Source organism: Ischnura elegans, chromosome 6 (assembly GCF_921293095.1).
Source record: "Ischnura elegans chromosome 6, ioIscEleg1.1, whole genome shotgun sequence".
Lineage (NCBI taxonomy): Eukaryota > Metazoa > Arthropoda > Insecta > Odonata > Coenagrionidae > Ischnura > Ischnura elegans.
This window is the reverse complement of record NC_060251.1, coordinates 91,939,003-91,954,383: the sequence shown is the minus strand read 5'-3', so window position 1 is coordinate 91,954,383 and position 15,381 is coordinate 91,939,003. Positions and strand designations below refer to the sequence as shown.

Genomic DNA, 15,381 nt, shown 5'->3' with positions numbered 1-15,381 from the left:
ATGGCACATCCGTCGATTATTTTATTTTATATCCCTTGAACCTAAACATGGCGCCAGGCGCTGCAATACCGTCCGTAAACGTATCATCGAGGGAGTCGAACAAAACTGAACATTGTCTCCGAGAGGACAATAGAGGTTGGAGATACAATTTCAATATGTTCCCTTACAACAACCCACCGCAGCCGCCACGCTGCATAAAATTATATAAGCGTGGTTATGAGGATCACTGTGGGCGAACAGTAACATTTTGAGTATTTTAAGTCGCATTCAACATAAACCTGACTTTACGGATCATCTCTATTCACAATAAAATTATAAATTTTATAGCAGTACAAACGAATAAAATAGCTACTGCTGACATGGAATATTATTATATTTTTACGTCAATAGAGCAGCCATAGTACTAAAAGCAATACGTAACGATCAAATAAAACTTCAACCGCCGTCAAGGGATGTGTAGAGATGACATAGTATATGGCTTTATTCTAACAAAGGTACGAGGTTTCTGCGCGGTGTGACAGCTCGATTTAATATAACTGCTATTGACATATTCTTCATGAATAATATTTGAATTACATCTGAGAATACGAGCATAGAGCTGCGAAAACAATCCATCATACACCAATTTGGAGCATAATTATTTACGGTATCGAGGCATGGACGCTTACGGTAGCGTAGAGTTCAAAAGCGGAATCATTCTATAGGTGCCACAGGAGGTTGATGATGAGAAAATTGATCGACAGAGAAAATAATGAGCAATTCTTTCCAGAAGTGAGAGAAATTAGAAGTCTTTTAACATTCTTCAGAAGAACAATAGAGCTTAATCGGCCACTTCAGAAGACACGATGGCCAATCGTCGTAGGACAAGAGGAGCTCGCACCCAATGAAAGATGAACAAAATTTTAACTCAAAAAACGTATTTTATCTTTCGGTACAGAATTTAAATACTAGCAACTCAGAAATTAGTACGAAATAGTGCCTACTTATCATTTTCCTCAAACTTTACATCCTATAACGTACTTCATAAGTCAAAACGGTATTTTCATTAACTTTTCTCATAGAGAAAGTAAATACTTACTCTATACTTTTATCTACCTTTTTCTGCGCCATATAAATCCCCATTAGAGGTCACTGTTATTTGCGAATTAACCCATGCATTTCTCGATAGAAATAATGCAAGGAAAGCCCAAACTTTTGATCAAACCCCTTAGCACAGTCAATTGGGAACAAATATAAGAGCAAGTTTTGAGAATTCTTGAGTTTGATTACAATGTTTTTTTTTAATAGAACCTCATTAAATCCAGTGTGGTATCTTAACAGTGTGGTATCAGTGTCTTCTTGTTAGATTTTCCATATTGAATCCTCGTTTGCAACAGTTATAGTGGACACGCTAATTCGCGCACGTAGCTCATAACACTACCCTCTAAAACGGTGTATAATTAAAGAGCATAAGGACCAGCTTGATTTCCGATCCTGAAACCGCAATTTAAGCTCTTCGTGGCTGCGATAATACCCTACTACTTAATGCTTACTATCCTTAACTTAAATCAATATATATAGGATAGAAACTCAAATTCGGGGTAGCTTACTTAGATAGGTTGGCTACTTAAAACCCATTCGTAACTACTACCCTAAAAATGTAAATGAAAAATTGAAAACAAAAAAGTAAGTCTCCACATTAAATTCTACCAAAGCTGTAATAATAGCAGTTTATTTCATTACCAATTCAAATTATCACTTTAAAAGACTGCCATGGAATGCTAGGCAAAAACAGCAATGTAAATTTTCAAACCACAATAAAAATTATAAAATATAGTGTACGCTCTATAGTGATCCACAACGGAATCTTATTCACGAGTGCATTATTTCGATATTCACCGAAGTTAAAAATGTTTCCAGAGATACATTAAATTTAAATGGGCGACAGTGAAAATTATAACAGTTCTTAAATTTTCATGAAACCAAAACGTGCGATAGCTGGTTGAAAAAGTATAACAAAATTACGGATTTTCTCTAAATTACTCTCATACACTTTGACTTTCACTGAAGTAAAATAATCAATCAAAAATTGAGATCTCTCGGATAAAATATAAAAAAATGCCTTGAAACCAAAGTTGGATACTTAAATAATATTTCGGCGTGGCCTTGAAAGCTAATCATCTACATCTACATAATACCCTGCGAGCCACCTCTAGTGTGTTTGGCAGGGGGTGATCAATCACTAGCATGCAGCATGCATTTGGACTCCCACATGCACACCACATCGTCCAAAGGCTACAGTTTCGTTTTATTAATGGCTACATTTTTTTACTACGCTATGGCTACGTTTTATCAAAGGCTACATTTTCGTTTTATTAATGATTTCAAGTCTTAATGCGATAATTTTCAAAGTTTCCATTTTTATACTCCTAGACTACTCCGAAGACCCCTTATTAACGCATCAAAATTCTGTTTCATCACTGTAATTTTGATTTACAAACCTATTTAAAGCTTTAAAAATTATTAAGAAAGATATTTTTCACGATTGAATTAGTGTATTCTTTGACAGACTTCGCTTTCGGCGAACATAGAACCCGAGACACCCTTCTAGCAAAACGCCCAATCCACGGAGTCACCAAATGGACATGAGATCTCAATTCATTGGCTATGTTATTCCATGTCATTGTTTTGTAAAAATTACTGCGTTATTGCTGTAAACGCGGCTTTTCTGTACTGGAAGAGGTTTCAAGAGAGGACGTTAGGGGAAGGGGTGGAGAAGATGAAACTTCGATGAAATCAGGAGGAAACAAAGCAAGTGATTGAAAAATATAGAAGTGGTATCACCTGCCGTGACAAATAAGAAGAGGGTAGGCAGTACAATAGTAGTAGTGTAACAATATTTAATTTTGGCAGAATTATGATAATTTCATCAGATATTATACAAAATAGCAAAAAAATCGGCATCAGATACATTAATATATAATTATTTCACGTATCATCCCATAAGCATCAACTTAAATATTTACCTATAAATTGCACTACTTTCAGTTTCAAGAATAAAAATAAATTACAAACTTTTTATTTTTCGGCCAAGATAGAGGACACTGAATTAATCTTCCTTTACCTTGATCTTGACCCTCACCGTCGCAGATCCTTAATCTCAAGTTATTAATAAGAATTAACAGGACGAATACGAAAGAGAGATAGAGGCAAACCCGAAAGACCGCAATCGCATAGCTGAATTTGACAAACATGCAGGCGCGATCACCCCCCTTACATTAGGGACAAACAAATGTTTAGAGCTGCCAATAGTAGTGCCATGAAATTTCAATGCTATAGAAGGGGACCGGTTGTATCACAAATTCAACACTAACGGCCATGTTTTGGATGATCCCAGATTATGGTACACTTGCGTTCAAACCCGGGCCTGTGCAATTAACAAGTTTAAATAGTTACCAACTAACTTTACATTAATTGTATCAACAAATATCCTTATAGTTAAGCCTGAAGTAATTGCCTATGTCTCAGTAGGACTCATGTTTGGAAGTAAAAAAGCCTCGAGATAAAAATAATCTTCGGCAATGATTCGATTCTATACTTAATGATATTTATTGTATTTAAAAAATCACCCCCAAACTGTCTAAGGGGTAAAACATCATTTAAACCATGCTCATAATTTCACCTATAATTCTGATGAAAAAAGACAGAGTTCAGCATACGTCACACCCTAATGAGAATAAATATAAAAATTATTTATAGAATTAAGAAAGGAACTGACTATTGTCAGGGTTTAATTATTTTAAAATGCTGCGAGAGGGCATAATATATAATAATTTTTAACTGAAATGCATTTAAGAAGCACGTGGTAACGCCGAAACCTCATTCACACAGGAAAATAATCCATTTCCTACAAAATTTTGGACGGCAACTATTTTTGCTAACTTACAAAAGAATACCTGATTAAATAGTTTCTAACATTCTATCCATCTATCCATGGCGTACAACTATTACCATTGTAATTATCAGGAAGAATACAGACAATTAAAGACGTAATCGTTACAGATGTCGGCTGAAGACAAGGATTCCAGGTTGGACAAAAAATGAAGCAATAACTGCCTCGACTTAGCTAATTATTAATTCTAGTTTTCTCAGTAATTACGTCGATCAAATTAAATATCTAGTTCAACCACTGTTTGCATTTTAATAACCGCAAAAATCAACGATAGTATGCCATAGATGCTGAAAAGTGTATGAATTAGGCTTCTTAAATACAAATTTTTGAACACTCACGGTTGAAACTTGAGCACTCACAAACCAGAAAATTCAAACCATGACGTTTTCAACGGAAATAAAGAATTTTGACCAGGATTTTAGCACTTCACAACAGACATGACGATTGATTCGCCCAATTTGAGGGCGATTATAAATATTTCCTGCAATGATAAGCTTTTTCATACAATCATCCTCAAGATAAATTCCCATAAATACGGTAATTATATTAGACATGCGCACAGTATTTTCTCTACATAAAACCCCTCTCTTTCACGACTTTTAGATACGAGTTGAATGAGTGCAAACAATGAGATAGTGTAAAAATTTTAAATCGTCAAAGACCGTATTTGCACACTATCTGTAATAGAATAGTAGAATGAAAAATAATATCTCATTTTCGATGCATACAGAGTTGAAATAGAAAAAATATGGACGGATTTTAGCCGAAGAAACTTGAAGCTTAGCTAAAATATTCACTAATGGTAAGTGATCAATGAATGAGATGCTTATAGTCACGTTCATTGTTCATTCATTGTCTAGGGCCTGAAAATGGTAAAATTCCCGAGGGACGGAGGTTTTCAGTTTTATTTGGTAATTATATTAGTATTTTGCCTATATCAAACGCTATAAAAATACAAGATCGATGAAAGCAAAATTTGACATGGTATAAAAGGAATTTTTATCCAGCCGTCGGCCGTTTTCAATTTTCTTGCTTTAACGTATAAGTATTCAGTTTTCTTGAAAAATCATACAGATAAAGTAGCTGCCGACGCCATTGGAAACTTTTATGGAATAAAAAAATGGTCATGACGGAACATTCTGAATTGACAGATTCCTCGAAATGATAAAAGTAGGCGTCTCGCGAGAGGCCAAGGTTCATTTTATGTCGACCCTAACGACTCAAAATATACCGCGGATGAAATTCCACCTTGCTTCTCAAAAATTGAAACATTTTTCAGCATTCACACAAAACATTCACACTAACACTACCTCGGGGTCATACGGGAGAAAGCGAGAGGAAATTTAAAAAAATATATGTATAGCCTCACAGAAAGATTCATCAACTCTCGTTTCCCAGCGTCGGGGGTGCGCACACCTTTCGGATAACAAGTGGAGAGGAAAGACGCCGGGAGATGGCTGGATAAGAGGAGAAAGTGACCGAGGTAAGGGCAAACGGAACGGTTTCGCGGATGGAAGGAGCTGAATAGGCAGAGAGGCAAAACAAGACGATCGCTTTAAGGAGGGCAAGGTGTTCGCAAGAAAACAAAAGAGAAGATGGAGAACGTGGAGAGCAAAAGCCCTCGAGCAGATCCCTCTCGCGAAGACAATAGGAATTACTGTTCAAGGAAGCCTTGGAGACCTGCCAATTGCAGGAGAGAGGGATTTTTCCCCCTTTTCTCGAGTGCCACCAAGACCGAGTCGAAAGGAGTATCTCCGAGTGGGTGCCTGCCAAAAATGCCCTCCGGGTGGGCAGGCATCCCTGCGGGCAAAGTCTTACAGCCGGCCATCGAAATAAATGTAGTATACCTTCCACGCACCCTGGCTGGGTGGTGACGTCAAAGGTTCGAATGGTTGCTTATACGGCTAGGGTTTCCATCTCTGAAAATGAGGACCAATGGGTTGTTCATTATTTATATTTTTATTGCATATAGATAGAATTTTGTGGAAATTAATTGGGGAATAATTAGCAAAGATTTTACAAAATATTCTACCGATTAAGGTAGGTTTCCATGGAGTACTTTCGGGCAGCCTGCCCTCCCTTCATGTACTTCCCTTTTCAATTCACAACAAGGCCTACTCCTAGAGAGAATCCAGAGCATTTTTCGAGGAGGGACCTGGAGAAGGAAAGCAGGAGTAGAGTCAGACATTTTTCGGGGAAGGGATGCGTGGAAGTACGAAGCAATGCACTTCAGAGCGATTTACAAAAGATAGAAATACATTTCGGGGAGGTTAATTTGGAGAGGATAAACGTTGGACTGTATCTCCCAATCATTTCAGGGGGTTTGAACCCCTTAACTGCCTTCTCCCCTCCAGCCCCCTCCGCTCGCTACAGCCACAGTGAAGAGTCCGATGAGGAGGGTGGCGTTTTGAAGTACAGAAACTTGGGTACTGACGGAGGAGAAAAGATTAGAGACGTCCAAGATATGGGTCTGGAGTGGAATGGAGAAGTTAAGGTTTACGAAGAGGAAAAGGAACGAGGAAGTGCCACGATAACGAGAGAAAAGGAACGGGAGGTGTGTGAGAAAATTTCAAGAGGAAATAACGAAGGGTTTGGATGGAGAGAGTACTGAGCGGGGATGGGATGTTCAAAACCGTGTTAGAGGGAAGAATGCCTGGTAATCGGAGAAAAAAGAGGAAGGGAATAGACGATATGGATAGAATGAAAATAATCAGGCCGCACTGTTAATGTTAGTTTAATCCGGGCTTGGGATTAACCGACATGGTTCGTAGTATTATCCATGTAAACTTTACATCACTGGTAGGACAACTTTAATAATGATTCATAGAATATATATAACTAGGTGAACTATACGTATACGAGAATGGCCATAAAATTAAATAAATGTAATTAATCTACCAAAACACCTTCTAATGTAGCAAATTTTGGGTTCCTCCGAAAAAGCACGAGGTCCTGCACTTCTGCGCCACCTCACCAGCTGCTTTTTACGAAGTTTTTTTTTTAATTTACGAGGAGAAAACAAACACAAAATATTTCATGATGTTATTTAAAAATTTCCGAGCGGTCATCCCTGGGACTGTATGCCCGCTTTTCAAATGTTTTGCTTTACCTGACTTGATCTAAAAAATATGGCAAAAATGTGGCTCAATAGAAGCGATTAAAACCATCTATGAACACCTAGCGGTGTACTCCCTGATACTTATACCAGAAATAATTTTCTTCAACGACTTGGAGCACAATTGGAATAACTTTCGTTTGCCTTTGCCACGTTTGCCTTTAATTTCCTATAGAAGATTTAATGGTTAGAAACAGGGGCGGATCCAGGATTTTTTTCTGGGAGGGGCACAAGCAAGGCCGTATCCAGGATTTTGTTCTGGGTGGGGCACAAGGATACCTCGCAATACAAAACGAATGCAATGATAATGGGACCGTATTAAAAATCTTGCATATTTTTGAGGGTCTGGGGGGGGGGCACGTGCCCCCGTGCCCCCCCCCCTGGATCCGCCTATGGTTAGAAAAAAATTTATGACAAGTTCACGAATTTATCTTTAGTTAACCACTGCCTCAGACATTCGTCCCGAAAGTTGGTTTCAGAAAGGAAGGGTTGAACTATGCTTAACTCACCCCGGACTTTATCACAGGCGACAGAAATTCACACATCCAGGGTAGGGAGAAAAGTTCCCTTCCCCTGGGCCTCCTAACACTTCGAGGATCTTTCTAAGATCCTAGAATATTTTATTTTAAATCTAGAATGGGTCTACCTCAACACTGCGCTTGATTTTTGTATAAAGCTCTGCAACGACCTCACTCTACTAACATAGGGGACTGAGAGAACGATAACTCCTTTCAGGAACTTCCCCCTGTGCTGAAAAGTTGTGGACTGATAACAGACTTCACAAGGAATTATGATTTGTAACTCTTTTTTTCACTTCAACCGAGGTCGTTATTATCAACAGAATTACTCCATTTACAGTTGGAAATCGGCTTAATCCTAAGAAACCTTCTATCATTCGTACTGAAAAAACGCTATTATTACCACACACTAGTTCAATTAAAAATATATCAGTTTCAGGAATTCAGCGCCATTTTCAGGGTACAGAATTATCGCGGGCAGTTATACACTACGGATGAGAAAAATTGAATCCTAGAAAATCTGATCAGAAAAAATAGAAGCCTTCGAAACCTGATGCTGGCGGCGGATACTCAATACCAATTAAAGAAAAGTAAAGTAAATTTATTGCTTTCAACAAAACAATATGATAAACTGAATTTATTACAATAGGGTGGTTTCCTATTATTTTTTTATTGCCTTAATCGAAAGATTATTGCTCCTGGAGTATGTATTTCGCGCTTTTAGATTTTTAAATGACAACATCTATTTTTCGCGATTAAATGAAAAGTGAAAATTTTCAAGCGCGCGAAAACGCGACGCTTAAGTATGAATGTCGGGAAATATCTCCGTACGTCGTATTTCTGGTTCCCCCTCCCGCCCGGTGAGGTGACCTTGAGGCGAGGCTTAGCTCTGATACGTCGCAGGATGCTAGCGTATAGCTGAGTACCTTGCTGAACGGTAGCGCTTGGCTTAAAAAAGGTTTATTAATACCTTATCAAACGAAGAAAACTTTCCGACATTAGCCAGTTTTAATAGGTGATTATTAAGACATGTTTCCCTGAGCTCTGTGCCTCATGCTTGCATTGGTAACCTCAGACGATGCATAACTCCTATCCTCTCGTGTAGAAACTAGGTCCCTGTGACGTCATGCGGAGTGGAATCGCATGGGCGCCAATCTGGCCTTTTTCAAATGAGGATAAAATTTGACCCTTGCCATTCGTCTAAACCGGTATTTCAAAAACCAAATAATTTGTGTATTATGAATACACTAATGGTGGGTAACGAATCGCAATCAATGCCTTTCGTTTTCTTTGATGAAGGAAACTACCCTATTATAGAGATTTTTTTAAATCTGAGTTGCCTGCAAGGAGAACCTGTGCTGAAGCAACCTTCATAATTGTATATTCATCGCTAAAGTTTCTATTTTTCATGCAAAATTGATACTAGAGAGCGAGAGTTTTACAAAAGAGTAAAAATAAACACCATTTACATCTCAATCATTGATGATATAACTACAAAACAACGGGTAAGGTTTATTATGGACGAATGTGGTTAGGAACGATATGGTGTACCGAGGAATAGGAGAATAAGGGAAATGTGGAGCATAATACGGCAGAGAAGGGCCAGGTGAACAGGTCATGTAGCAAGCAGAAGATATCAAAGAACTAATGACACTGGCTTGGGGAAGGGATAAATGAAGGGAGCACTTCACCAATCTTAGGATTGCAGAGCTATGGTAAAATGTAAGTAATTCGGTAGCTAGATAAATAAACGTAAATGGCTCAAAGTGGAGATAAATGAGCGATGGAATAGAAGGAAGGACTAGGCAAAAGGGGGAGATTCAAAATATTTTGGGGTTTGACTCATTGCAGTTTGTCTTGGATGAGGAATGAGAGCAAGAAGGTTATTAGGAGGGCCGACGGTTGTGGGAAGGGGCACACTGATTTTTCAGAAGAGTGGAGATCATAAAGCCATGACAGAAAATATTTTGGTGGTAAAATATTTCCCCCTTCAATCATTTAACATGTACATGTATAACCATCCACCACCACATGTCTCTGTAACAATATAATATCACTGATCTGCCGAAACTCGAGTAGGTTTTTAATTAATTATTGTGGAATATTAATGAATTTTGTTTCAATACAAATCACCCGACGAAAACCTGAAAATTCGAAAACTCTCATGTCTTTCCTTCAGGTCTTCCCTTTCCTTGAAGCGGAGTATGGGTTTGTTGTGTTGGCTATAGCGTTAGCCTTCCACCTCATAGGCCTAGGTACAATTACTGCCCGATCACTGGTTGCGTGTTTTGAGGGCGGTACAACTTCAGCACTCCATCTTCCCTCGGAAGGGACGTTAAGCCGAGGTCCTTCTGGCACCTTCAGTTAATAGCATGCTAGTCCTGCCGCCGGGTTTCTCTCCATCTTTACTTAGTTGACCAAGCTTACGCCGCAAACGGCCTAAGATGTTGGTCACCTCCTCGTAGGCTACCTATCTTCCGTGACATATTTCCTTCCGGAGCAAGCGTAAACACTCGTACTGATCCAGTGTCTGCGTGGCAAGCACTCGGAAGATAATACGCAGGAAGCATAACGGAGAGCTTAACCAACAACTATACAGCCACTTGCTCACCACAGAGATAGAAATTATACGTGCTACGCAATAGCATTCTCCAATGGACCAATTTTTTTTACAAAAAAAAGGTTCTCTCTTCGGAAAGATATGAGAAATAACTCTCATTTTTCCAACCTTGACATGAGAGCTCAAATTTTATCCGCAAGGAACCAAATCATTTTTCAATTTCAGAAAGAGAACCAACACACTCCGCCATTCCAAATATGCACAACTATATAGCCACTTACTCACCAGAGAGAGAGAGAGAAATTGAACGTGAAAACCGTTTCTTGAAAATGACTGAGTCACTCAAATTGTGAATTTTTAAGCATAAAGAAAACCACAAAGAAATTGTATCAGGCTTCTTTCATTTTCTCTCAAACTTGAAGCAAATAGGAAGATTTAAGGTCAAAACCGTGTGCAAGATTTGGATGAACGATACAGAAGCGTATCTGGAAGTGATAAAAAATTCACGAAAATATTTAACGTACAAGAATGAAATAAATTTTAATATGCTACCGTCAATTTTGATGCCGTAGGGATAAAAAAAATATGAAGCAAATAGCGTAAATTATTTTTTTCGTCATAGGGTCGTCGAGTCGGCATTGCATGGAAAATCTCAACAAATCCTTACGCAAAAGTCCAGAAATTTTGACCCAAATACTAGTTCGAAGAAAGGAATTTTAAGAAAAAAATTAGAACGCTAAATTAATTGCTTCCTTACCTCTGCGGTATATTAGTGTTTATTTAACATAGTAATGGGAAAATGAAGATACGATATAGTGTCCTCGGCTAGTATCTTCACTTAGTCGAGGAAAAGTCAGATTATACGGATCCAATTTTTTATTATGTTGATTGTTTGGTTATATAATTAATTATATGCCAGATATTCTATTCCCTCATAATTGTTTATTCCAAAAAAATAACACAAAATATTCATGAATAATGGCAGCAGTAATCCAAGAATTTATGTTTACAATGTTTTCGACAAGATATTTGTCATCACTGATATGGCTACACGGTCTGCACATACAAAAGCGATGATAAAAAGATGTTAGAGAAATTGCCAAACAAAGCAAACAGTTTCCTTGAGTTTCCTCTTCCACCAAACTTCAGGCATCAATATCTCCGTCAGTTTTCAAAATCAAAATGAGTAACTTTCGAAATATGCGATTGGACTCTCTAAACCGTAGAATAATTCGAAATAAATAACTAAAAATCTCCAATGATTGGAGGCGCCACATCGATAAATGTGTAATTAGAAACCACGTAGCTGAGTTATATAAGAAGACATCTATTAGCCTGCTTTCTAGTAATGATAATGGCATCTCCAAGGGGAATGCGCCCATAATTTTGCCATTTTATCATGATCTGAATTGGGTGGCCATGCTTTAAAAGATACGTATATACCGTCTGCTGACATCGCGGCGATTTTTTTTCTTCATTTTTTCGGTGCTTAATTTAACGCTAAGATAAGCTCATTGGACTTAAACGTTGGAACTATGGTGATCTTAGACTTATAAGTCTAACTTAAAACCATTTTTTTCGGCCGTTTCCAATAGCAGAGGACGACCCTATCAAACTATTGGTAAGAACATTTCAAAACCTTTATTGGTACATTGATCAGCTTTCACTAGTTCGGGCGTTAATATACCAGGAATACAAGGAAATGGAATTTCAACCCAATGATAGTGTCTTTCCTAAAGCTGGAGATATACCGCCCAGAAAACAAAATTATTCTTCACGCCTCGCTGCTCTCGACGCATAATTCCACCCAATGCCCCCTTGTTATACGTACGCTGTGTGCTCGCGGCAGGATTTCATGGATATTCCACCGGTCTAGATGTATTACGAGGAAGTCGGGAGCGGAAAAGAATGGAGGAAAACCGAGATCACGTGACGGACTACATTTATGAAATTCGTGCTGCAGGGGGGAGTGGAGAGAGAACTTTCGGGGAAATGCAGATGAGAGCGTCTCTTAACAATAAGCGTCCCCCCCCCCTCCCTCGCGCCCTCCTATCTTACCTCGGGAGGGCGTCGTCGCGCAGTGGGAGGGGTAGGGAGGGAGATGGCTTGAATGGAGGGGAGGGGGATCTTGCTTTTACCCTAGGGAATATTGGGGGTCCGATGTGGATTCCCTCATCCCCCCTCCAACCGGAGAACAAATTTCGGTAAGCGCATTGCAACGAACTTAAAGGCAGAACATCCAACAATTCTTTTAAAGGATATTTCCAAACTAGGCCATTACAATGAGGGAGAGGGGTGTCGTTAACATGTAAAAATGGACAACCAAAAACACCTGTCTCGTAGATAGGGGAAACCTACCCAGGCGGGACTGCAACCCGCGCGAACTGATATATATTTTACTACTCAGTACCGGGTGTTCTTAAGTGGGAATAGAACCTACGACCTTAGATTTTGTAGTTTTCTGTCTTGACCATTGAGATAATATCTCTAATGAAATGTAAAATATTTATATGGAATTATGAAGTTTTTTACATGTCATTATGTTAAGTTGATTCGATAAAGTCACGCCCAAGTAAACGAACTAATATCTCTAGTCCAGTAGATCTGATGGGCTAAAATTGAAAACTTCTAGAGGAGAAACGGAGGAGACAGGGTGTGTATGGTGGTAGTACATATAAGTCAACCTGTTGGGGACTACAAGTCTGAAAAATTTGTCTAACCAGTGTTGGACGTAAACATTAACAGTCCCACTTTCCAGGCTTATGCTTTTCTAGTTTAACCTTGGCATAACCTCCTCTTTCCTACTATATACAAATAACTTGGGTTTCTTCACTTTGTTTTTTAGCTCATATCTCGCTGTTGTCCTTTCATATAGACTCGAATTTTACATAATGTGATGAGATAAGAGGGATTAGCAGGCGAAGACTAAACCCCTTTGCCACTGTAATAGGGGCAATAATAAGAAATGTGGTCACGGAAATGGATAATTAATTACAATACAGAGCTTGGGAGACACTCAAGCACTTCACTTCAAAAATTGTGTAAACGAATTGAATTTTATTTCCAATTCTTTTCATCACAATTAATGACTAGTTACCAAGAAAAAAAACCTTCAAATTTAAGTCGCTTAAATACAAGGATAAAGACACTAATTATTCCATATTGGGCCGCATACTCTTTGTAGTAGGTGCCAAAAAGTAAGGTGACTTCAAATATTATAGAACTAATGTTGCCTGGCAATTTGATGCAGAATATCAGCCAAAATGCCACTATCCAGGGGAAAATCATGCAAAATGGAAGAATTCTATAATATAACTAGGATGCTAATTGAAGGAAATAGTTCATTGACACACAAATTCTCATATTTTTCTAAAATTCTCAAGAGCTGTTGGAACTATAGCATGGCTGGCAGCATGTAGCTATGATAGGCTAGTGATAATGCAAGAAAAATTGATGCATTGAACAACTTTGGTGACATTTTGAAAAAAAATCTCGAGGATGGTGAGCGGAATGACCTCTAATCTCCCTATAGGATCTCAACTCCTTATAAAATCAACTGGGGAATTGGATCCACATACAATACGAAGTACAAATGCTTATTCAAGGTAAGTCATATGGGATAACTACAATTCTTTGCTTGGTAACAAGTGAGACAGCATCCGACTGTAGAAGGTAGTTTTACATTACACTTAGCATTTGTCTTTCTTATCAATTAAAATATTATGATGATTATCAAGCCAATAATGGCACCATATTAAGCAGACCAATTTGCTGCAAACAGTGGGTAATTGAGTGCAGGGCAAATTGGTGTTGTAAAAGGATGCTATATGATATGGATGAAAAACAAAAATGAAATCACAAAAGGCTCTTTTTCACCATAGTTGAAACTTGGAATATGATGCTCTAGAAGCCATGGTAGCAATAATGTAAGTTGAGAACTTGGTGTAGAAACAACCTGGAAAAAGTGGTTTCTCCTGACCATTTTCCTTCAGAAAGATGGATAGTAACAACCTTGTAAAGATTACTTCACTTTGATGGAAATGTAGCTTACAAACACCAGCAGAGACTACAACTGATGAAGCACCAATTAACCTAATGAAACTTAACTGTCGTTTATTTCATACTACAATTGCTAAATTCATACTGGACCACCAGACCTGGTTCAACAACCAACATTAGACAATAAGCTCATCAACTGGAAGTTTCAATCAAAATATAATTTAAATAAAAAACATGTTCCCAATGCAATTTCTGATTCGTTCATCAAATGAGGCATACCCATGCTCTCCAGTAAGTCTAAACCGAACCAGGATGACTGGTAGTGAAGTACAAATGGCCCTATTCCATACGCTCCAATCTCCCCAAAATTTCTGTGGGACTTGGAACCAAAGAAGTTTGTCATGCCCCTCATCCCTAACGCATTAAGCCCAAGCATTTTGCCCTGTGACGAAAATTTCGAAGAGAAAGAGGGTACAGGGTGCTACTCATTAAAACACTCAACATCCACTTCCTTGTCCAACTTTAAGCTCACTATCCTTAACGACACATACATTACAGCAATTCGTACGCGACGAACGAAAAGGGTATAACCATCAATGCACCAGGTATACAGCTTTAAGAAATAATGCTTGCACCTATCGACGATCGACGGCGTCAATTTTAGAACAATCGCATACAAAAAACAACATTCCCTTCCTTAGGATATTAGGAGAAAAACTAAGACCGAGAACTTATTTAAGAGCGTACTAGATTTAAAATTGATATTTAAATAGGAATAATAAAATATTGATGAGTAAGCATTAATTGCCAATCGCGGAATTTTGGTTGCCAACTAATATTTGGTCAACATGCAATTAATTGACGCCTCCTACCCGAAAGTTATCGACCACCATCAACTTTCATTAAAGGAAGAGTTCAATACTCATTTTACGCTTGTACTTCACCTTTTATATCGACGTATTACCTTCATGGGCAACATATTCATGATTAATCAACATTAAATACTTTAAACAAAATTCCAAACACCCGCCATGATACCGTGCTGCCATTAGTATGGAGCAATTGCATTTCACTCTCTAGCAGACAGGATTGTAAAAAGAAACAGAAAACGACTCACCAAAGGCTTCATAATATAAATCCTGGAAGACGAATGGTTATCGGCTATATATCTCCGTCTTTGGCAGAAAATTCGATGTCTGTCGGCGATAAAAGCTGTTGATGTATTGAGCAAATTTTTGCCGTCTTCACGGTGGCCATT

The 15,381-nt window shown here is 38.3% G+C and overlaps 1 protein-coding gene across 1 annotated transcript in view; it reads right to left on the bottom strand.

Annotated features, from left to right (window-relative positions):
* LOC124161181 (diacylglycerol kinase delta) overlaps positions 1–15,375 on the bottom strand; it is a 444,246-nt gene extending 428,871 nt beyond the window's left edge. Inside the window, exon 1 of the mRNA XM_046537414.1 lies at positions 15,241–15,375. The gene's annotated coding sequence lies outside the window, so the exon portion shown is untranslated. The remainder of the gene's footprint in view (positions 1–15,240) is intronic.
* Between the last annotated feature and the right edge of the window lie 6 nt (positions 15,376–15,381).